Source organism: Sebastes umbrosus, chromosome 2 (assembly GCF_015220745.1).
Source record: "Sebastes umbrosus isolate fSebUmb1 chromosome 2, fSebUmb1.pri, whole genome shotgun sequence".
NCBI lineage: Eukaryota > Metazoa > Chordata > Actinopteri > Perciformes > Sebastidae > Sebastes > Sebastes umbrosus.
In genome coordinates this window covers 5,462,235-5,486,530 of record NC_051270.1, presented here as the reverse complement: position 1 = coordinate 5,486,530, position 24,296 = coordinate 5,462,235, and positions in this window count along the sequence as shown.

The following is a 24,296-nucleotide window of genomic DNA, read 5'->3' as shown; positions in this document are numbered from 1 at the left end:
TGTTGCCTGTTGGGCTTGAGTTTGCCATGTTATGATTTGAACATATGTTTCATGCTAAATGCAGTACCTGTGAGGGTTTCTGGACAATATTTGTAATTTTGTTGTTTTTAATTGATTTCCAAATATAAATGTATACATACATTTGCATAAAGCAAACACATTTGCCCACTCCCATGTTGATAAGAGTATTAAATCTCCCTTTAAGATACATTTTGAACAGATAAAACAAAACGTGATTCATTTGCGATTAATCGCGATTATGGACAATCATGTGATTAATTGTGATTAAATATTTCAATCGATTGACAGCCCCATTTTTTAACCTACTTTAACTGATGACTTGTTAGCCTTCACTTTGATTCCCTAGAACCATTGACCTTTGACCATTAAAAAAGACAAGTATCGAGCCACTCTCCCCTCCAAAACACTACGATCATTTCTCCAAAATGAGACTGCTGTGTCCGAGCCGAGTGAAACAATTACAGCACACAGCTAGCCATGAAAGAGCATCAAAACATATTTGTCTCGGCAAAGAAATCTGCCTCACAGCGCAGTAGCAGGTGCGGCAGGCGAGGCTCCTCTCATCCCTCTCCTCTTGGTCCATCACGGAGCCCTCTGACCCCCAGACAAAGAGCACAACACACAACCGCACGCCATTACATGCGCGCAAACCGCCTCGGTTCAGCACATAAAAGGCTCTCCGTGTGCTTTTAAAAGGTGAGGAGGTCCAGAGGGCTCGCACTGTATCTGATTTTTGACAAAGAGCACGCTGGGTAGAAATCAATAAAGCGCCAGTGATGGGCCGATGGGTCCCGCCGGTCCTCCCGGAGAGGCGGGCCGCTGAGCTGAGCTGAGCTGAGCTGAGCTGCACCCATAATCCTCCTCCTCCCTCTCCTCCTCTTCTACCTCCATCACTTTCTTTTCTCTCTCCCCCCCTCTCTCTCTCTGTCACTACCTCCCCCCATGTAGCCTTTTCTCCCCTCCAACCCCCCCTCTCTCTCCTCCTCCCTCCATCCCCTCCTCACACCACCCCACTAGTCCAGATGAACCCAAACAAGCAAAGAATGGACTGACAACGCTTTTGACACCGGCCGTTTATTAGCCCCACCGAGCGATGTTTAGAGCAGAGAGAGAGAGAGAGAGAGAGAGAGAGAGAGAGAGAGAGAAAGAGAGAGGGGAGGAATAAAAGAGAGAGAGAGAGAGAGATGTGGAGGTAGGGTGGGGGAAAGGGGGTGGGAGGGTGTTCTCACCAGTCGGCTGGTTGGCTGAGCAGTGTGGTGTCGCTGGGATGGCCGCACTGTGGTGTGTGTACGCTGTAGTGTAGCAACTTCGCCCAGCCAGATGCAGCCATTTGTCAGGGTCATCGTCGGGAAAATTAGTGTTTATTCTTGTAGAAAAAGCTTTTGATGAATTGGTTTATTTATATGCTAAAGTATTTTGCACCCACCTGCGCCCGTCTTTCCTTTTTCTTTCTTTCTTTCTTTCTTTCTTTCTTCTCGTCTCACTCGTAACTCTCGTAAATCTTAACATCCTTTTTTCGCTGTTTTTTCTTGAACCTAAAAAGGTAAAAGGAGATAATTTGAAATCAGAAGAGTTGCAGCATGCATATGTAAACAGCGGTGTGTGTCATGCTGGTTGTTAGTGCTTCATCAGAACAATAAGAGCATGTGTACCCCATTAACCCCGGTGAGGAGGTGGGGTAGGCCTGAGAGGATGCAAGTCTAGTGCCTCCACAGTGATTCAAAACAAACAGCCATTGTTCAAATTGTTTGTTATCTATTATACTCATCAGGGTAAAGTGATATTGTAGAGCGTAAGTTTGATACATAAACCAGTATTTATTGATTACCCATTGATACAAAACAATCTCTGCTGTACCTCTGATCCTTTATCCCAAGGTGCATGTCTGTCAGTTATGATAACTTGTAATTAGGGTTGTCAGTGGATTGGAATATTCAATCACAATTAATCGCATGATTGTCCAAATATGGGCAGATATGGCTGCTTTATGCAAATATGCAGTATGTATATATTTATTTTTTGAATCAGATTACCTGTTTTAATGCACTCCTATCAGGATATAGTGATCGTTTTATAATAATAACTTTTATAAATCATATTTGCTCCATTTCTACCCACTGCTGCTTTAAGTCTAACATCAATTATAAGCACTATTATTATTTTGTAGCACCCACCAGGAGTACAGCTTTCACAGTGTTGTGTTTGTACTCGTTGGATGGAGGAGTGACCCCCGTCCCAGAGAACCCAAACACTGGGTTTGGATAGTATCAGATAATATCTATCTAGTAACACATATCTGTTCTTCTTTAAACTTCCTGAATGCATCAAACAAATGTGTCACTCCAAACAACATGAAGTAGAGTGTTTTCAGTTCCACTGTTTCCATCCTGTTCACTGTCCTTTGTTTTGAATCACCTTCTCAAAGTGGATCAACATGCATTAAGGCAGCTGATGAATATGCAGAGGCTGGCTCTAACTCCACTGTACGCTGCTCATTTCTAACATTCATCAGTCCATTTGGCTCAGTCTGAGAGGCCTGCCTGCCTCGACGAACACAACCCCCCCCCCTCCACTCACAACCCCTGCTTTAGACATGTATTAGTCATTATTAAACATAATAATGGCTTTTATAAGTCACCGTTTGCCTCTTTGGTTACGTGAATTATTCAGCCAAAGAGGGAGAGGGGAAAGATAGGGAGGGAGAGGAGCGCTGCTCCAGTCAGGTGGGGCCTCGCACCTGAGATGGCAGGCGACAGATGAGGCATTTTGTCTGAATTATTTATTTGATTCTCTTCAACTTTTTACAACTGCCACATTGTTTTTTTTTTCCCTTCTTTTTCCCACCCACCCCTTCCTCTCCTCCGTTTCTCCCCTCAACCCCCATCACACACACACACTCTGCAAACCGTCACGTTTATTTCAAGCGGCGTTAATTACGGTTGCACAAGCTGTTAAGCTGTCGTCTGACGATTAACAAAGTCAAGCTCCAGCCCCAGCACCACCACTTACTTTCCTGCTTGGCAAATGGAGGGGTGGAGCTGGTGTGTGTGTGTGTGTGTATGTAAAAAAAAAAAAAAAATCTGCTTTGTGACAGCCATTGTTAGCACTAACAGTAGGGCTATAAAAGTACAGGGGTCTTTTTTTATTATTTTATTCTGTCGCAGCAAGCGAACAGACAATATGAATAAACTTAATTTGTGAAACGTCTCCCCTAATTAATTTGAAGGAGGCGGTGGAGGTGGCGGGGGGGTGGGGTTGGGATAGGGGCGGGGTGTGGGTTCTCGCTCGACGGGCAAAGCATTAAAAGTTAAATCAACAACGTGCTCGTCTTTGAGCTGCGATTCACACAAAGCGATGTAGAAACGCTCGCAGCGATTTGAACATCGGCTGTCAACCCCGGCGGGAGACAACATATTTTGATGTTCGTCCACGTGTTCGTCTCTCTCTGTGTGTGTTTGTTTGTTGCATGGCTGCAGCGCTGACAGGATGCATCTATACGTCAGTGCGCAGCACATACACAGCCCCCCCAGAGGATGGTGGACATATACAAACTGTATTAGTATATCCTTTCTTTTATGTCTTTGTCAATTAGTGGACGCTGCTGTCAGAGCTGCGTGTGCTCAGTCCCGTCTGTCATAATTAAAAGTGTGTGAAACTGCTTTTGGGTTAAGGGGGGAGGAAAATACTTCATATAGTTGCAGCTGACAGTTTCTAGAGTGTTGTGCTTTTGTTGAGGAGATTCAGTCAGTTAGTCTGCTCACTTTGCTTCTGGTATTTACTGTCCCATAGTAATAAATAATGTTAATAATCTAGTATTTCTTATTTTCCGTGATTTTTGAATGAACAATTATTGTAAACAAAAAATATATATATTTTTGTTATTGTATTTCTGTGCTGCAGCTTTCAAGATTTGAAAGTTGTGAGGAGGCACACAACAAATTAACATTAAGGAAATTGACTGTTAAATTTGAAAGTGTACTTGATTAGTGTAATTTGTTAAAAACTCATATCTTTAAGAAACATTTGAGTTTTCCAATTAAAAAAAACTATAGTGTAGGTTTACATGTGAAAAAAATATCCAATGTGAGCATGTAGTTGATTGATTGATACCATATGTGTGATGTGGCTGTGTAATGAATTAACTCAAACACGTGGCATCACGTAATCAGGTTGTAAATAGTCCGTTAAAGAGAAAATGGATTGTGTTTTCAGTTTGATTCTGCTATTTGAAGGCCCTTTAAAAGGCTGAAAGTCCTGTGCATATCATCCAACAAGTTGTTGATGATTTCTTCACTTTCAGTCAAATCTCAGAACCCATCTGCTGTCGGTCTGACTATGGATACGCCTCTGAGGGCAAGGGATTATTCTTCTGGGGTTTTGGTGTAGCCAGCGGATCACAATTAACACAAGTAGCCAGTTTACAAGCTATTTTTAAACCAATAAAAAGCTAAATCATCGTCAGACGATAGCAATCGAGTTCCGAGATTGCACAAACTGTTGTCCTGCATTCAACCAAAGCCTGCTGGAATGTCATTAATCAAAACTACTGGGACTACAAATGGAAACTAGAAGACTTCCAAAGCCAAAACTTTGTCCTGTTGTCTACAAATTTTGCATATGAATGCAGAATCTGTTTATGGAGATTATCCTCAGTCTTACAAGCAGTAAGCTAACAATAATAATAGTCTACAGTCATGATAGTTGATGCTATGATGCTGTACTGTACTTAGAAACAGCACTGCTTTGGGAATGCTAACATGCTCACAATGACAATGCTAACATGCTGATAAGGTATCAAGTTTACCATGTCCACTGTCTTAGTTTAGCATGCTAGAATGCTAACTGACTGTAATTTGCTATTTAGCACTAAACACAAAGTACAGCTAAAAATTTAAATTCCTGAGCTAGAGGAAAAGTTAGGGGATCCGCAAATTCATCTTCACCAGGGAATGCATTTGTCTATCAAATTTAATGGGAATCCATCCAAAGTTTTTGAGACATTTCACACAAAACCACAAACCTCATGGCAGCACTAAAGGAGAGGTCATTGGATCACCAAAGTCATGCTCTGGGGACCATGAAAGTCGGTATAAAATGTCATGGTAATCCATCCACTAGTTTGGAGTATTTCAGTCTGGACCAAAGTAGTGGACAGACCGACATTTGTCATGCATAGAGCCACACTACTAGCACAAGGACAGTGGCTAGATACCATTTGATATATTAGCATTGGGTGCTATTTGAGCAAAGGCTGTGATGCAGTGTTTGTGTATAAAGCGTAGTCTGAATCAACAGCAAGGGTTAGGGTCAACCTTAACCATAACCCCAACAGCAGCAGTGGGGTCTCCCTGTTGTAAAGACTGTGCTGTGGGTCGACTTAGAGCTAAGCTCATTGAAATCAAATGGTTATACACTTGGTGCTTAACACATTTTAAATATTTAATTATGAGATATATTGAGGGCAAAGTTGACAAGTTGAGAAGCTTAAGGAGTGCCCAAGTAAAAAGTGTGCGAGGCAATGGTGAAACTTAGTGGATATACGGTCCAGTGCCGTAAGTGAGCTTTGCCGTGTTTTCTTGGCAGTGACAGCCCTGCAGTTTAGCACATAACAAGGGACTCTACTACAAGTCCTACATGCATTCATGACCTCTAACGTGATAACAAAGGGCAAAGGTTAAACAAGACCTTTCAAGTGTGTTCGTCTTTTGTTTCTGGTTCTCTCATATGATTCCTCCTTAATGAAGCTGCTTGATTTACTTTCTAATTTTAGATGCATTTCAATGCAGCTGTTGCTCACATGTTGACGATTTTTTTCCCCCATTCCCTTCTTCTGCTTGTCTGTATTTGTGTGTGTGCGTGCGTTTGTGTGACAGAGTCGCCATCATCGCTAGAGATGATGTTCGGAAATGACACGTTTCCTCACGACTCAGTAGCGTTCAGCGGGGCCGCCAATCAGGGATCCGGCGCTAGGATGAGTTGTCGCGATGCGGCGAGACGTCAAGCAGCCACTCCGGTTTGTCGCCTCATCTCCCCTCCTTACTGCCACTTTGTAAAATCACATTACCCTAATGAGAATAGGAGTGGAAAGGCAGTGACAGAGCAAGGATATGGATGGGCTATATGTCAAAGGCACTCAGATTTCATCCCTTCCGCTCTCTCTTTCTGAACTCAAAGAGCCAGGCCGGGGGGTTGGGGCGAGGAGGGAGAGGCCTGTAGCCAGAGACTCGTTGGCTCATTTCACTGTGTGATGCGTCACTGTCAAGGTTGCTGTTGTTTTTCTATTTGTTTTCAGTGTTGTTGTTATGTACTTGACTTTATCTTTGTCCGAGATCTAAGATTGGAAGAATGAATGTGAGCTTCATTTGGATAATGTAGTTTTAGTTGTATATACTGTATATATATATTGATTTGTGTACATAGACACAAATTTCAATATTTTTTCACGATTGTCAACACAAAATCAATTCATATGTAATCCACGTAATTGTGTACCAGGAGGTATAAAGAGCGGCGAACGCTGCATAGGGTGGATCTTGGGGTGGATGGGTGAGTCAAAAGACGCAGGACTTTTGCCCAGGAGACTGGTGTTTGTTTCCCGTGTGAAACCAAAGTTAAAAGTTTTTGTCACATAACTTCTATACTTAAGTTACTTAAGTTGTTATTTTAACCCAAAGCGTGATCTTTTCCTTAACCTAACTAAGTAGTTTTTGTCACGTAACTTCCACACTTAAGTTACAGCACTTTTGGAGTTATTCTAACCCGAACCGCGATCTTTTCCTAAAGCTAACTAAGTAGTTTTTGTCATGTAACTTCTGTACTTAAGTTACGCCACTTACAGTGTTATTTTAACCCAAACCGCGATCTTTTCCTCAACCTAACTCAGTAGTTTTGTTGCCTAAGCCTAACCAAGTCGATTTATTCCTAAACCTAACCAAGTATTTTTATTTTGAAAAGACTGGAATGGAAATTGAAACACGTTTCACGTGTTGCAGGACATTCGTAGGAAAACACGCAAAAAATACGTTGTTGAAAGTCGTGCTGAGCGTCACGAAAAAAAATGGAAACTCGTGTCTATGTATACGAATCAAATAGATTACATTCTGTGTCTGTGTTGGTCCTGCGTGGTGACAGAATAGAGAGATGGAGGAAGAGGAGGTACATTTGAGTTTCTCATCATGCTGAATGAATAAAAAACAGAACAGAGAAGATACATAAAGATAACTGTACAGCAATAAATCCTGTGTGAGAGACAAGAGTGACGTTCTGAGAAAAGATGTACTACTGAAAGCAGCCTCGCAACACACAACTAACAACAACCACATCCAGAGTGTGTGTTGCAGCGTAGATCTACTGGATGTAAAGGGCAGGTCAGTGCGGGTCCTGAAGTTAGTTAGTGAGTTAAGTGGACATCAAGGTCATGATCAAGCTTCAGTCGTGGGGCCATGGACTTCCTATCTGCTCACACACACACACAGATAAAACACGCACACACACACACATACAAACACATAGCCAAGGCCTGATTCTGATTGACAGGACAATTTCTCCCACCTCCTTCATTTGGCGATCGACTTTGTAGTAAAATACACTGCTCTCTCCCTCATTCTCCTTCACTCCGCTGGTCAGACTCATAGCACACACACACAGCACTAACACACACACATACACACACACATTGACTCACACAGAAACGTGTTACACCGAGACACATGTTGATAGCGAATAGATCATATGCAGACACACGCATGGAGGTAAATACACAATTAGACAAATACACTTAAACAGCCGGACCACCGCCACACACAAACACCCTCACAGAAGGTGTCCCAGTAAAACAGATGGAGGTCTCGGAAGGTGAAAGTTTATGTGACTCACTAGGCTTATTAGAGGGACGGAGATCTAAAAGTAATTGGCTCCTTTTACTTCCTCCTTCCTGTGGATTTACGAGCTCCTCTGCGAATGACTGGCAGCTTCTTTTACGACGGTCAAACACTGAAGGATAAACTCGCCACGCCGGAGTGTGTGAGAGTATTAGTAAGCGTCTTGTGTGTGCGCGTGTGTGTGTGGAAGCTCTGGATGTTAACGTGTGGACAGAGGCGTATGCGCACACAGTGACTCTCCGAGACTGAAATCAACCTCGCAAATGTGACGTGAAGCTTGAGTACATTTGAGGCTGATTCAAAGTGCCAGTCAGCACTGTGTGTCTTCTTCTACACACTCCCTGTCACCCAGAAGGCTTGGGGTGTGTGTGTGTGCGATGGAGGGTTCCTCCATCCGGTTTTCTGCCTGGGAAAACACTGCTTAGCCTATTAGCACTCCCTGTAATGCCCCCTCTCTCTCGCCCTTAATCTGCACAACACGGCTGTCTGAGACAAAGCGAGACGACCTAGTGGACACTTCACTTCCAGCGAGTTAGAGTGGCGACTGAGACATGGAGCATTCCCATCCTCCAGTCAATTATTCATTGATAACCTATTTATTTTCACCTTGAATGTCAGTCAGAATGGCAGAAATGTGCATATACTCATCTTTAATTAATCTGCGCACACAAAGGTGCCACATAAACACACACATCTAGTTCTTGTAACTAATGTATTATGTTTATAAGGCGGCAGATATATATTATTCATCGCTGATGTGGATGGAGGGGGGGGGGGGCCCATCATTGGATATTACTGTGTCACATTACTGTCAAATGCAGAGGGACTTAAAGGGGCCAGCGAGCTTCATTAAAGGTGGCGAAAAGCGAAACAGTCAGTCGACGAGATGGGAATGGACTGACCGCAGAAGTAGAAGCTTCTTCTGGAGCCCCTACGGCAGGCAAAGGCTGAGGGGATTATGGGTAATGCAACGATCAGATGGGCGATGTACACAGCGAGCGCAGGGCCACCGATTCTCCTTTATTTGACGTGGCGTCGAGGATAAGAGGAGACATCAGCACTGAAAGAGGAAAGGGTGAAAGCATGGCCGCGGACCCAGCTTTACTTGGACTAAAAGGTCACTCATGAAATATACAACATGGTCACGATGTGATGGAATGAGACGCAAATTGAAAGTGTAGATTGCAGAGATTTCAAGGATGTTCTAAATATGGAAACTTCCTGACAAAACATTAATGGCATATGAAATGAAGTATCTACCAACATACAGTACAAACTGCAGTTACTCTTACAATAACAGCTCTTTTGGAGCGGGTGAAGATCATTAACCAGTGAGGTGGAAAGCACACTGGAAAGCCACTTACTCTGTTCGTCATGGACAAATTATGGACTTTTAGATCAGGATGATCAGCATATTAGGGCCATTATAGGTTTATAAAAAATACAAATAATAATTTTTAAATTACGGAGCCGGGGCAGGGGGGGAATAAAGTCAGAAAAAAGTCTGAATTTCCGAGATTAAAGTGGTAAATTTATGGGAAAAACACTTGGATATTCTCTGAGATTATCAAGGCATAAGTTTGCGAGAAAAACTTCCGAAATTGTGCAGAACCGTGGTACAGCCAGCCGCCGTCTGAATTTTGCTGTGTAAAGTAGTGCTCTTTTGGTAATGATGGCCTCTGAGCGAGGCGAAGGTCCTGAAAGATGCATACAGTATATGTATTTTTCTGTCATGATTTTTTTGTGTTCTTTTGTGAACAAAATCAATGCTAATATAATTAATATATTTTGTACTCGGTGGCATGTTACCGCAATGTTTAACGGTGGCGTGTTGTGATGAGGTTGATCCAACCTTGCAAAGGGAAGCGATGTGGTTCCTTGACAAAGAAATTCCACAATTTCTCAGATATTTTTCTCGTAAATTTGTAAGATTTTTCTCATAAATGTCCTACTTAAATCTCTTTTGTAAATTAATTTCCTTCTCTGAGTATTACCCCCTTCACCTGGTTTAGCACTTATTCTTTTAATTTGTTTTAGCCACAATGGCTCTAATACACCTTTGTACAAAACCTTGTGTTTGAATTGACAAACAAATAATAAATTCAATTCCCATAGGACCAAAGATTTCTCTTAAATATGTAACATTTCAAGTTATATTTCAACCATGACTTGTGTTTCGACACTTGATGTTCAGACATTTAATATCGTTTTTGCAATTCATATTTGTAATTAAGGACCTGTGGTTGAGTAATTTCCTAAAATTAACATATGTTGCCAAACCAACCCAATATCTCTCCATGTATATTAGCAGTGAATTGTGCTATGCAGTGTCTTGAAGTTTGATATCAGTTATTCATGCCGGGGCAGAAGGGTACTCAGGGTGGCCTTTTGCTAAAATGCCACAACGATGTTAACCTATATATCTACACAATGATGAGTGGAGCCTCAGCTTCCCAATAAAATAATGGAAAAAGCCAGGAATCCATTATAAAGGCAAATGTTACCTTTGCATGAGAATGGTGATCTGATTGCTCCAGCCAGAAATGTGAATTATGGTTTTACTGGAGGCTGCTGCTCTCTTGTGCATGTAGAGAGCGATCTATACATCCTTGTAGTGTGTGTGTTACATCTTGCCTGTGTCAGAATGGATCTGTGGTTGTGAGCAAGTAGCACATTTGAAGTGCATATATGCTCTTTTTTTAACCTTTATTTATTCCGATTTTGCTCCTGTGCTCTTTTCCACCGGCAAAATCTATACTAAAGTTTATGCCTATGAAAGCTGTCAGTGCATATACCTGTACAGTCTATTCCTGTTGGCTCCTGAGCTCAACTGAAGGTTTAGTACTGCAAAGAAGCAGCAGAGCAGCATGAACAGTGTTACTCTTTCACTTCCCTTCCAGTCTCAAATTCACTTCTTTACCTTTTTGGCCGCCTGCACGGCCTAAACAGTGATTTTACATGATTAATCATAACTCAGTGTTAGGATACACAGTCCATTAATATGTCACATATACACCATCAGTCAGTGCCTTGCTTAATAACACTGATGCAATGTTCATATTTGCTGATATGGGTGTTTGAACCTAAATCATCCAGTTAAAGGGCTGCATTTAATTACATTATGTATCCTGTGGTCCTTAGAGTTTTGTTTCAGTACCTTAAAGGACCAGGTGCTTTACTTTACAGTAACCTTTTAAAGTAAATTGTACTTTAATTTAATCTTATTTCACCATACCTCTATGTATTACTTATGCACATTGTGGATCGGTCAAACAAACCCAAGACTTTCAACCAGGAGACCAGAGTTCATGTCCCGTATGAAACGAAAAGTAACGTTGACTTATTTTGTCACGTCAGTCTTTAGTCTGTTTGTTTGACCCATCCGCCCTGAATGGACATTCACGCTATTAATACGACACCACTTGATCTGACCGTCGAATAACGCTGTGGATGGGTTTACATTGGAGTCAGTTGATAGCCCGGATCGTCACGTACTGTTGCTAAAAGGTGCCTCCGTGCGTTGGTTTCTGATGCTGAGGGGCACTAATGGCGCTATTTGATGAGTTGGGAGAGAGAACAGGTTTTCTGAGCAGAAGAAATTATAATATTAATAAAAAAAAAAAACATGTCATCAATGGCAAGCAAAAGGAAACTTTGCCATGAGTGGGAGCATATTATTCCACGATCCAGTTGATCGAGGTCTCAGTATAAAGCAGCTGAAGTTCACTTAGTAGTCTAGTCTTTGTGGGTTTCAGTCCTAGTTTTTATCCCAGTTTTACGGACAGGTTTTGGCTACTTTGCCCACCGCTGTTTAAAAAATATATTGACTTCTTTAGTAGTAGGAGTAGGTTTCCTCTCTTACTTATTCAGAGGCTGCTGGGTAACAGAGGGCAGCGACCTTGAGACAGATCTTCTTACTCCGGCTAAACGATGGAAGCAGAAAGGAAACAGAGCAGAAAAGAGCCTATGCTATTCCTGAGGAGTACCACACACACACACACACACACACACACACGCACACACACACACACACACAGACTAACCATTTCTAAGACAATACACACAAAACGCCTCAGGCTGTTGTCACAGACACAGACATGCTCCCAGGCACATACAAACACATGCAGGCTTTCTCTCTTGCAAGCTCACACAGTGAAAAGAGAACATACACACACACACACACACACACACACACACACACACACGCACGCACGCACGCACACACACACACACACACACACACACACACACACCAAGAGTATGTGGTCTTATACTCCAACAATAGGAGGAAGAAGAAGAAGAAAATACTTGGGATAACTTTGAATTAACATACTCAATATACTGTACATGTGGCCAGTCAGTCACAGTCATGGATTGTTTCCTTTCCTTCTTCTCCCTCCTCCATCAAACTGCTCTTCTCCAGCCCCTTCTCTTCCCCTTTTTTTTTTTCACCTCCCTTCTCCACCACTGACAGTGTCACTTTATCAGTGTATCTCTAATGCTCCTTAATTCAAGGCCAAGCTGGGCTGTCACCCTCGGGTCCCCGTGTCACCGTCACATCCAGACAGACACATGTTGGAGGACACTGGGACCTGTCCATCCGCGGAGGGGAGAGATAGAGAGACTTAAGAGAGAAAAAGAGGAAGAGAGGCTTATCAGGGCAACCTTGCTGGTGAATTAGCAGACCCTTGAGTGATAAGGAGAGGCAGGCCAGCAGACACACTGAGAGAAAAGAAAGGAGATAGGAGTGGGGAAAAACAGGAGGAGGAAGTGATGCGGTGACAGCTGCTATGGGGGCTATTGTCGTATGTCAGTCTTTCTCTCTTTCCCTCTAAGGCTCCGTTCCCACTGCAGCTCACAGCTCTCCAGATTCTTTTTTTTTTACAGAAGACACAAGTCAGATAATTTAAAACCAGTGTTAAGAGATGAAAAGTTCCCTGAAGTTGCAGCTTATCACTTGTGGTGTGGACTAGGGATGTATAAAGATTACTGGATACAGCGTTGGAGGTGGGCTCCCGTTCATTCCTTTGGTGCATGAAGCCAAAACGGCTCAAATGGCAAGTGATAAATTACCCAGATCTTCCTCATCCATTGGGCCCATAGAGCAGACGCAGTAGGGTTTTCCTTCAACCCTGCCTCCAAGCGGCTGGAAATTGGCTGGAAACTGGCAGCCCGAAGGCCTTCGGCTGGGAGGGGAATTTGTATGTGGCTGCATCTGTAATTCCAAGGAGCACTAGTGGTGAAATCAGTGTTGGGCGGAAGGTGTGTTCAGACGGAAGCAAATTTTGGGTGAGTAAACAGAGGGTGGGCAAACAGCCCTATAGTTTGTAACAATTTCAAGTCATTGAATTGTATCATATCGTATCGCTGTAGATACCTTCCTCGGGATTATACCTGGATTGTGGTAGCATCTGCTGCCGCGTCTGCTGCCTGCTTGACACAAACTGCTACCATCATTAATTAATTCCGTCTGTACGAGGGACTACCAAGGCTAAGCGAGAAAGTGGCAGCCTGGAGAATGAGACTTGTCGGTCACTGCCAAAGGCATCAAGAACTCCCAGTGTGCTGTGGGAACCAACGCACGGGCATCGATCACGGGGATGTCCCACACCAACATACATGGACGTACTGAGGAGTGATGCAGGAGAGTGCTGGCGAGCTAGCCGGATGTATGGAGGACCGAGATAGCTGGAAGCTCCGCTGGAAAGTCAGTCTGTGGACGACCCAATGATATCAATTGTACTATCACTTTTTTACATCCACTGCTATTGATTTTTGTTATTAGTCCTACTTGTATTAGTTATTACAGCTGCTGGGCTATTATTCTCTCTCTCTCTCTCTCTCAACCCAACCGGTCGAGGCAGATGGCCGCCCACCGAGAGCCTGGTTCTGCTCTAGGTTTCTACCCGCTAAACGGGGAGTTTATCCTGGCCACAGCGCGTTGCAATGATCTTAGTGGCATCTCTTGTTGGGTCTCTAAACTATAGAGTACGGTCTAAGACCTGCTCTTTATATAAAACGTCTCGAGATAACTTCTGTTATGATTTGACGCTATATAAAAATAAATTGATTTGAATTGAAAATTGAATGGATGAGCCGAATATCGTCCTTGAATCGTATCGGAACCATAGAAAGCGATACGTATCGTATTGTTGCAAAAACTTATCGTTACACCCCTAATATCAGCTCCATGGTGCCGACAGCCTGTTGTCACTGGATCAGATTGCTTGTGAACTTATCTATTTCTCTCAATCATCGGAGCAGACATTTGCCCCTATCTTCTGTGTGGCATAAGATATCAAAACATCAGAGTTTTTCTTTCCCAATTCCCTTCTCATTTCATCCCCATCGCTGAGACTCTTTAACATCATCCTGTCTTCATCATAAACTGCCAAGCATCAGTCTCTCAGCCCCCCTCGCAACACTTGTGTGATGCACATTGGGATGGATATCCACTTTTGGCTGAGAGAGGCGTGGAGTCAGTTTCGATTGACCCCGGCTGTGGATGAAGCGCTCTTGACGTGAATCAGCCCTGTCAGCTCCTGTGAAGGCTGCCTGTCTCATCGGCCCATCTCCTCACCGCTGACATGATATGATGGGAGATGATACCGAACAACGGCACGTTGGCCCTCAGATGTTAGCGGGGGGCCCCAGGGCGTCAAAGACCCTGACAGACGCCACTTTATAGCTTTAATCCCAAGGTCTTAAAATGGCACTTGATACAAATTGAGGTTGGCTTTGTCTGTTGCAGAGGAAAGAAAAAAAAAAAAAAGAGGGGGGGGGGATATAACCAGGAAAGTTTTTACTCCTGGCAGTTTAAGGTTGAGTGTTAGCCTTTAATGTGAGAGATTGAGAGATGAAGGGAACATTTGCTATAATTTTGAGACACATTAAAAGGTTTTGTTGGATCATTGCCAGTAAAACACGCAACCTGACATCCATACAAGCAGGTCAATATGAGCATTTGAAAGCCTGTACTTTATGATAATTTATTGTTAGTGTTCTCACTCCTGGAATGTATTCTTTATTTTGAACCCCTGGCTTTTTTGCTCAGCTTTGACTCTATTTAAAGGCTTTTAGCAGAGTCACTTAATGTCTGAGCTATACGCATGCCATTGATCGTTAGGTGGGCTACTCAGAGTCATACATATTTCACATGTTAAAGCAGTGTTTTTATGTAAAGAAAAAAAATCATACAATGTAAAATGTATGGGTTTTTTTCCGCAAGTTTTCAACAAATAGCAAATATCTGTATTTCGTTGGATAGATGAAAGTGCCAGTGTTCCAGGGATAAAAGAACCATGTTGAAGGGACATTCTTTTGTAATAGCCTTTGTAAAGAGGTTGTAGATCTGGTCTACCACATCTTCGTTACAAGGCAATACCAACAATGCCACTTTGGGACTTTCACCCAACAAATACACAGTGAATATCAGAATTTTGACTTAATTTCTCACCTAAAATCTTCCACCTCTCAACAGGGTGCCGGGTTCCCCATTAAACACAGGTAAGTCCAGTACATGAAACACTAACGGGAGTACACGTTTAACTAGCCGATTACAATAAACAATTAATGGTGCAAAACCAAAAAAGCTAATATAATCAGATCTTGTCAATCCAGTTATATTTGGGATACACATGATTGGTGGAAATAGAATTCCCATCATGCTTTGGGGGATGCAAGCAAGAAATATAGTGCTGCCATAGAGTCAGCGAGCTTCCTGGAAAGTTGTGCTGGATTAGTTTTTAGCTGTTCCTGTTTCCACTGTTGCCATGGACATGTAGAAAACTCTCACTGAATTACTAGTGGAGATCTGAAGGTGAAAGAGCACCCTTTCTCTATGATTTATGCACATTTATCCACAATGGACATCAGAGAGTGTACAGATTCTAACAGCATGTGTATCATGTCTGTGTGATCAGATTTGAGTGATGACTGGGAGAAGAGTCGACTTACTGTATGTATTTTTGTTGTCTTTTTACATGTCCTGCTGTCCATGCTCAATGCTTTTCACAACTCTTTATATTTCAAAACTCTAGAGTAATAAACCTCGGTCAAAGACAATTGGAGCAGACAAACCTTTCACCTCTGCTTCATTACCTCCAGAACAAATTCCTGTACATTTGTTGCAGCTGACAAACGTTGTTCCTCATTTGGATTCTGATTCAGGGACAGTGGGTTGAGGTTGAGGGGTGAAGGGATTACCATCAGGCCTACAAATCTGACAAATGCCAGCCAAGTGATAAATGCACATTATAGCACATGATTGCACCATAATTACAAAAAAAAAACAAGGGCTAAAATCAAATTTCAAACGCATTATAATATCTGTCGATTGCAATATCAATATTCTCCATTTCCATTAAGAGTGCTTGGAATGGGCAATGCACATTTAATTAATTACATTGAACCTTCATTACTTTGACGACAGCTTTTGTTCAAATCTTAAGGATTATGATAAATTGTGTTTACCAGCTAAAAGAGACAAAGATGGGTTTATGTACCGGTGTGACACTGGAGAGCAGTGAGGAAGCAGGGACAATATTATATATTGATGAACATGTAGATTCGTACGCCTGAAAATACATTACCTACTGTAATGCTTGTGCCCTTGAATGTTGTTCTGTAATGAGGCAGTCCTCTTCTGTATTGCATGCATCAACACAGCCTAACGTTTCCAGAGATCTTGAACATGACCATATACTGAATTTAAACCATTTACCATTCGGGAATTGATACAAATGATCAATAATCCTTCCAAAATACCACAGAAAAGCGTCTGGGCCTGTCGGCTGGTTGTTAGAGTTTCAAGGGGTTAAGTGCATATTTGCCAGGACTTTGTTGGGTTGAATTTGAATATAATGAGAGTATTGATTTAAGGCCGAACACCCTCACACACACATAGGTTATGTTTTTTCTATATGTGGTTAACCACACAGTCCAGTTGCTGAAACCCTGGCCTATAACCACAATAAAATCAGGTCATTTAGCAGAGAAAAGGGCACATATGAGTATTGCACATGAAGGGCAATACTCTACTCTTTCTATCTAAAGTTAAGGTTTGATCATGTTTGAAATACTTGGTATTTGGTGAAGTAAAATAGCACAACCACATGGGTTTTGTGGAGAGCGTTGGCATATATCAGCCGACACCAAAACATCAGTCACTGCCTCTCACCCTGTACTATATCGGTAGTGATGTCGAAAGTGATACTTCACTGTTTCGAAAAGGCCTTCTCACAGATGGCCAATAAAAATGATTGATGTCTAAAGGGGGTTTCACACTGGGGCGGGGGGTGCACATACGTTTCCAGAGGGTTTTTCTGCGTGTGGTTCCAAATGTGATTTCTATCAGGAGAACATTTGAGATGTCTTGTATTGTATTGTGTGCACTTTGCTGTTTAATCTATACTATTAATATTGTGACTTCCCTTACAGAACGACAAGGCAGCAGTGATTCAGAATATAAGTTTAAAAACAAATTTTGTATCATATCTTATGTAGTCTACACAGACATAACACTTGTATTGTATCTAGGAGCTGCAACGATTTGTCGATTCATTGATTAGGCGATCAACGCAAAATTAATATGGTGGGGCTGAGACATGCTTGTTGCTGCCATGGTGACAAAGTTATTAATCTGACAAAATGCGCACAATTAATTGTGAAACCAATGTTATGTTTGCAGGCTATCACATTAGATAGTTACTTTCAGAACCCACAAGAGGGGTAAAGCAAGTTAAACTACCAGTAAGTTTTGCTGACATAACATAACTAATACCCGTTTTTCCACCAAAATTAGCACGTATATGTGAGTTTTTTAAACATGGGAAAACCCGCTTAAAATAGCATTTAAGCAAAATCAAAATAAGCACACAGCAAATAGACTTGATCATATATTATTATTATTCATATTCACCAAACTGTTGGTGGTTAGCACACATATTTATTACTTCTCTATACATACTACATCCTGTTTACATTCAGTTTCCCATCTGAAATACTGTCTTCCACAAAATTACAAATTTACATTTACATTACTATTTTATATTTACTTATGTTTATATTTATTTTAATTGCACAATTACACTCCTGCACTCCTTAGATTATCATTTTACTTTAACTTGTGTGACTTGCTCTTTTATATATACACATTTTGTGAGCATTGTTGAAGGAACAAAGGACAAATGACAAATAAAGAACCTTGAACTTTCAAAATAACTCAACGACCACTGGTCTCCTGGTTGAAAGTCGTGTGTTTGTTCATATGGCATTTGGTGAGACCGGGCTGGGCCGATTTGTGCAACTATCTACCTATTTAGCCTATTGCTGTTTTCACAGGTGATGCTAGAAATCTTTAGACCTAACCAGTAACAACTTTTGTAGATTAGGTGTTGAAATTCCGGCATCCATATTCTACTTCTGCATTTAGGAGGAAATGTTCCATCAGAACACTTAATGGCTGAAAAAAACAGGAGCTGATGAGCTAGTATAAAAAACAAAAACTGTACACACTATAATGTAACCAAACATACATTTGCACACGGGTTCACTATTTAACATGCAATCACCTTTTATCCATGCAAACATGGCCATGTTATCCTCCCTATTATTCACTTGTGAATTTTACCTTAGTTTGCATGAGGTGTGTGTTGGGGGATTATTAAGTAGCTATCGATTGTGATTTGATTAAACTCTTGCTAATTTGCTGCAAACCAGCAAGACATTTAATCAAATAAAAATCAATAGCGTCTTAAGAGCCCTTGGTACATCCCTGGAATGGGAGACTACAGTGGAGGTGTTATAAATTACTGGTCGGAGTGATACAGCCGATAGGATAATGTTGGAGGAGAGAGAAATGGACAGAGACAGAGAGAGAGAGAGAGAGGGGCGGGTTACAGAGGATATGTCACTCTTGTAGCGTGTGGACTCGATGGATTTGTGTTCAGTGGGGAACAATTGGCCTTGGTGTTTCAATTCCAGCGTGAGGAATTAACCCCTGTTGAGGAGTATAAAGAAAATTATTGTTGTCTATTGTTGTATTATCTGTATTCTTCTTCTCAAATGAGAACAAAAGAAAACACTTTGTAGACAAATAAACACTGTTGATATTTAACAGTTAGACAACAAATTGTTCAGTCAACAACCTTGTCTGTATAATGGCTTTTTGATTTATATTAGGGCTGTCAAAGTCTTTTTTAATGCCACTTATTTATTTATTGCATTAACGCATCTTGCAATTTTTAGATTGTAGCGGGTTCAGTTTTAAAGGTAGAGTGAAGATACTGGTATCATATGAAACTAGTCCATTGGTACCAAATATGTCATACTAGCTTGCTGCGAACAAGGCCAAATAACACTCCAAACTTGCGCTTTTGGCAAGGAAAAAAGTGGTCAAAGTGGTCCCTTTACCTCTAACCTCCAAAAAGAATATACTGTTTACATGGCCTGTATCTAATTCTGAATATTGTCATATTCGGAATAATAGTGTAACATTATTTTGCCTGTACACATAGTCAATGTAAGGTGAACTGGGCTTTTACCCCCTATCGTACAACCCTGTAAAAGTACTTGTGATGGATTTCAAAATAAAGTCATTTCACTTTAATATCAACAACAGAAGGATACAGAATGTGCGTGCTATTTCACTCTCATTGTTATGATCCCAATCTGATTACAATGAACCACACACTAATCCTGCTAAACAATCCAACTGATGCCGATGGTTAATAATCCATAAAAGAGTGGTAGGATATTAACTTTGTAACAATAACTTGGCTTTTGTTGACCAGATTTTGTCTTTTGTTGTCACCATATGCTCCCCATCAACACAGATGGAAACACATTCGCTAATGCCCAACTGTCAGAGCTTTTAATTCAGAGTAATCAACTCGGATTTCAGACAAACATTCAGCACCATTTCAGGCTTTAGGTTTGTGAGATGACCTTTATTCTGAACTATATAAAATAAAAATACCAGCGATCAGACACTGTAGCCTATAGCGTATAGTAACTTATTTTTCTTTGCATTTTCTTAGTTAGTTGTATTAAGCTCACAACCCCAATGTACTGTTTCTTCCAAACAGCCTGTTCTTGTGTAACAGAGGATTTTTTATCCATGTTATATCACTTTCACAGACAGAAAATAGCCAGGTTCACAGAAACTCAAGATGAATGTTGGTTGTGTGGGCGTCAAAACATACTGTGGTCAATATAGCCATATTAACATTTAATGATCTTGAATGATGAATTCTGGATGACATCATTTAGGGCAAAGTTGTACATATTATTGGAGACATATTGTCCCACATTTTGTTTCCATTTGGTTTTCATAAAGGTGATTATAAAGGTTATTTCTGCAATAATTCTGTAATCATTAACAACCCTGTCTACTACAAAATTAAACTGCATTCTCAATTACGTTTTGAGGGGAACGTATTTTCTCCCGGATTACGGTTGCACTTTTAAACATGTGGTTAACGTTGTAAATGAGAACGTTTGGGATCCGGCCGTCATGTTGAGATCAGTTGAGGAAATACCAAGCAATGCCCACCGGCCGGAGCAAACTTTCTCATTTTACAGCTAAACAGTACACTACAAGATGTTTCTGAAAACATTTTACGTGAGAAATAGGCATTACAGTAACAGAATATTAATTTATATTTCATCAGCGCTGTCTAGTTTGACCATTTGATCGGAGTTCGCGAGTGAATGAGAGCTACCTCCGTTGAATGAACAGCCAATAGGAACGCTTGCTCTCTGAAATGACCTGTGATTGGCCAAAGTCTCCCGTCACAGGCTAGATTTTCTAAAGCCTAAAAACAGAGCCATGAGGAGGTGCAGAAGTCTAGTTATCTCTCAGAGCACTTTAAAGACAATATGTGAAAGGTTATTATGGGATTTTTGCCCAATGATGCCAAAAATATTCTACCTAGTGCCACTATAAGTTACGGACATCAATTAAATCAAGTCAACGTTGACTTTTGGTTTCACGCGGGACACAAACAGCGGTCTCCTGGGTGAAAGTCCTGTCTTGAGAGACCCATCCATCCCGACCTCCCCACACGGACTTCCGTGGACTTTGATTAGAACATATTTGTGATGTGTCAAAAACAACCATAATCCGAAAGAAAATACGTTCCCCTTGAAATGTAATTGATGATGCAGTTTTGTTGTATTGAAACATAATGTGTAGAGACCAGAGACCAGGCTGTCATTAATGTTTCAACCAAAAAATCATCATAGCATCACAGGCACAAGAAAATAAGTGCTAGGTCAACCAATGTACAGTAAAAGCATTCATATGAGTAGCAGAGGGATACTAAATTATATTTCAACAAATACTCAAACTGTTCTATTCACATTAAACTTAAATTATATTCATACATAAATTAAATCTATTATATTATATAAGAAACTGTTTATGTGTTGTGTGTCAGTAGGGCATGGAGTCCTATAGTATAGTGCTATAGCAGCAGTGGTGAGAAATTGGTGATTTAATTGCAATGTTCACAAAGCATCCACAGCCCAGTCAAATAATGCCGTGTGTTTATGCCGTGGCCTGGTGGTAACCTGCGAGTCACAGGGTCACCGTGCACATTAGATGTCAATTACACCTCCTCCATATGTCCTGTTCTGCTCCTATTTATCTTCATCCATCCTAGTTCACACCGTGACCTCCCTACTGGCTCAGCAGGGACAAACACATCAGGGCCTTCATGTAGCACGCACACAACACACCTCCTGACTTTTAATAACGCTTTCATGTCCCATGCCAACAATTCTCTACTGTCCATCATAGCTGTTTGATCATTAGGTATGCTATATGCTTTTGGGAAATCAGCTTGCCCCAGGGACTCAATTACTATACATGGTTTTGTGTTGCTGTTATTCCCTTCATTTTTAAAGTTGTCCCTATCCATGAATTCACTCACTGATACATTTACTGATTCACTCATGTATCTTTATACAGTGGCGTGATTGACAACTATCATTCAGTTACATTTTTTTCCTCCCAATTCTTGTAAAATCGCACATTTGGACAATGAGAAATTAATCTCATTATCCATATATATATATGCCTTATAAATATGCTGCAAAATAAATGAGAGTCCACATACCCTATATATATATGCATACATCTAAATGTGTCATTGAAGTGCATGCATGTTTAAAATAATAGTGCAGAAACAGACACTGGTGGCAGAGAGTCCTAATTAAGAAATTCCATATAAAGGACATCAAACAAAATGTAGCGTATTGCTCACACAGGCCCTCTTTCCCATCTGGCCAAAATGGCTATTGTGGCTCATTGTCTAAAAATAGGGATGAAGACAAATTATTATCATTTGCCAAAGCCCATGACAATAATGATGAATGAACACTTTTTTTCCCCCCCCTTTTCTGCTATGCCCTCTGAAGTCATTGCTTAAGGCCTTTTTCTCCATTTCCCCTCAGCTCTCTCTCTCTCTCTCTCTCTTCTCTTCATATTACACCTTTCCCAGCACCCACCATATGGTGTAAAATATCTACTGAATAAACATCATCCCTTACTTCCTTTTTTTTTCTATCACTTGTTAAATATTTCTCACACAACTCTCTTGCCCTTTCTCCTGCTCTATTGTTGTGCATTTAATCAGCATAATGGTCTGTTTTTATACTTATCAAACCATTGGGTGACCCCTCATGCCCTATATGGAAGCATATATATTTGTTAGTTTTCTCATTTCTTCTATTATTTTTTCTGTAATTTGTCTTCTGGTTAATATTTACAATTTAACTAAAAGTTATCTTACTGTGACATTGGTGAAGTACCCTTTAGGACCAGTTAGGAAACCCCTTGCATTCAGGCTTCTATGAATTTCATTCAACCCAGTCTCACAGGAAGGCTTATAAATACCACAACATTACTCGGACATTTTACGTGTCATGAGTATGCATTTTAGCCTTTTCACGTCATTTGTATGCCACGGAAACAAAGTTAGGTTCAGGCAAGAAAATCCCTTAGGTAGGAAGGGGAAAACGTCATGGTCGGGCTTCAGATAAGAACTGTATGTGTCTTTTGAAAGAAAAAATGTCTATGTCCACAGGAAACGTTCAGTTTCCGCTTGTTACATGCATACGGTCTCTTTTCAAAATAAACTTCCGACGTAGGTTTACTTATACAACAAAAGTACTTGGTTAAGTTTAGGCAAAAAAAGTACTTGGTTGGGTTTAGGAAAAGATTGTGGTTTGGGTTTAAATAAGTTTGTTTGTTATGTAAAATAAGTAGGCCTTTATCAAATTCCTGTGTTTGTTTGACACTATACATGTAACGCTGTCCCTGAGAGCCGAGAGCGTCATAGTTTGAAGCTTATAGGGCCACTGACAAAGCGTCAGTATTTGACGAGTGGGGATTGAGCATGTGTTGACTTTAGACACAGCAAATAGACCAAAAATAAATAAAGCAACCTAATTTGAATAAAGCAAAGGGCCAATGAAGGGCTTTTCTGTCTATGTTTTCATGGAGATTTTCATATATATCTTTGCTGCTGTAGGTGTGTGTGTGTGTGTGTAGCTGGCAAGTGAGCCAGTGAGCAAGAGACTGGGAGTAAATGGAGAGAGGGAGCCGGGTTCAGAGCCAGTTCAGCTCTGCACGGGTTGACAAATTATTTGTGGAATTGTTGCATTCACAGTCACTTAAATAGGAATCTGTCAGAGAGGAGGAGAGGGCCGGCCTCACCGCAGCATACAGCGGAGTGGCCTGCTCAATGGTGCACCACCTCCTCTACAGCCGCCATGCCTTCCTCCTCCCTCGTTTTTCTCCTGCCTTTCCACAGTCTCTCTCTCTCTCATCGCCTCTGTGTCGCTCCCATTCTGCCCCCCCCCCCCCCCCCCCCCCCCCCACACACACCCTCCTCCCTCTCGGCCATCCTATGATGATGGATTGAGCCTAATGCAAATTTACAACCATTTTATATGTCGATGCCTCCCCCCCGGCCGGCTGCAGGAACATAGCTCAACATCATGCTTCCAAAATGTCCGCCTTGAAACAGCCGGCATCATCGGCCTCCTCTCAATCTCCCGGCTTCACAAATCTCAGCTGGATGGAGATTAATGCCGCTGTGGGCCCCCCTGGCTGCAGCTGCACTCTGTCCGTGTGTGTGTGTGTGTATGTGCCATGTTTGTTTATATACTATGCCGTGACTATGTACAAGGCAGCAAGAAAATCCCTCCCAGATGGACACCACACTGAAGGAAGTCACCGCTTTTCCCATTTGACCCGTTGGTGTCTGTCCTTTGTATGGTGATGGGCTTTCGGGGTGCGGGACGTTTCAGCGCGTCGGAGAGATGTATCCCCCCGACATTGTTGTATATCACCCTGCTTGATGGAGGGATAGGAAAAAAAAAGGAAAG